General features: G+C 48.9%; 2 non-coding genes across 2 annotated transcripts; both read left to right on the top strand.

Moving 5' to 3' along the window:
• Nucleotides 1-451: 451 nt before the first annotated feature.
• Nucleotides 452-525, top strand: trnat-agu (transfer RNA threonine (anticodon AGU)). The gene has a single exon. It is a non-coding gene; the product is annotated as a tRNA-Thr (tRNA).
• A 679-nt stretch (nucleotides 526-1204) lies between these two features.
• Nucleotides 1205-1277, top strand: trnaa-ugc (transfer RNA alanine (anticodon UGC)). Its single transcript has one exon. It is a non-coding gene; the product is annotated as a tRNA-Ala (tRNA).

The following is a 1277-nucleotide window of genomic DNA, read 5'->3' as shown; positions in this document are numbered from 1 at the left end:
AGTGGCCTTTCGCTATCATTGGAAATGAATGGGGAATGTTTAGCTCGTTTCAGCTGAATTATCGCCGCCGGCCGTGCGGGAGGCCCGGGTCCGATTCCCGGCCAATGCAGTATATCTCAGCTTATATCTTTCTTTAGTGCTCATGTTGAAAAAGTACAAAGGCTCTTTTCCTGCGAAAGGGCAGAATTCAGAATGACACCTGAAACGTAACAGACCGGACCACCCGAGAGTTAAGGTGGACAGCACTTAGTGAAACCTTACTGCAGTCATGCTGTTGTAGTCTCTGTCGCGCAATTGGTCAGCACGTTTGGCTGTTAACTGAGAGGTTGGTGGTTCGAGCCCACCCAGGGACTCTCAATTCACACATGTGTAGGACTTTGGACTCCCTCCCTTGTATGAACATTTTTCCCCATTGGCGAACTGTTTTTGTGTTGGTGCCAGAGGCACTGCTGGCACTGTGGCTAAGCTGGTCAGAGTGCCTGTCTAGTAAACAGGAGATCCTGGGTTCAAATCCCAGCAGTGCCTGGGTGCTTGGTCAGTGAAACTTTGGCAGCTGATTTCTGAACCCTGTACTTCTTTGTGTCACTTGCCCTTCAAGAACGAATTGATGTTGCATCCACAGCTGACATGATTGTTGTGGATCCCATTACGCCAGAAGGTGCTTGAATCCAAAGAGTATGACATTGTGATATGTTGTCATTCAGCGCCACTTTGCAGAGGCTCATCCACTTGACAGTTGCTTTTTTTTTTCTCTTACAGTGTGTCCCCACGTGGCATTGGTGGTTCAGTGGTAGAATTCTCACTTGCCAAGCGGGGGGCCACACGCGTGTTGTTGACATTTGCTGCCAGCCAATCAGGATGCGACACAGATGTCAGACAAGCAAAGAGACTCGCCTGCCACGCGGGCATGATTACCATTACCATTACCATCTATCAGGGATGGCAACTGAATTAAGAATCAATGCCAGAAACCTGCCACAGGATTTCAGATAATGTTTTGATGCAGACTGGTCATGATGCCTCTGAAGTTCACCAAAGCAGACCTGACTTAAGGTGACTACACTTCCAAAGTTCCCAGTGATGACTGAACCTCTCGCTCCTTGTGTTCCCCGAGAAACTCGGTCAGCTGCGGAATTGACGTACTCCAGCAAAGGAACCAAAATAGTTATGAGACTGAACCTTCTCTGTCAACTCTGTGATGGTAGGGGAATTAGCTCAAATGGTAGAGCGCTCGCTTTGCATGCGAGAGGGAGCGGGATCGATTCCCGCATTCTCCA

Source organism: Doryrhamphus excisus, linkage group LG11 (assembly GCF_037039965.1).
Source record: "Doryrhamphus excisus strain RoL-2023G ecotype Guam linkage group LG11, RoL_Dexc_Guam_v1.1, whole genome shotgun sequence".
NCBI classification, from domain to species: Eukaryota; Metazoa; Chordata; class Actinopteri; order Syngnathiformes; family Syngnathidae; genus Doryrhamphus; species Doryrhamphus excisus.
This window is presented reverse-complemented; position numbering and strand designations above follow the sequence as displayed.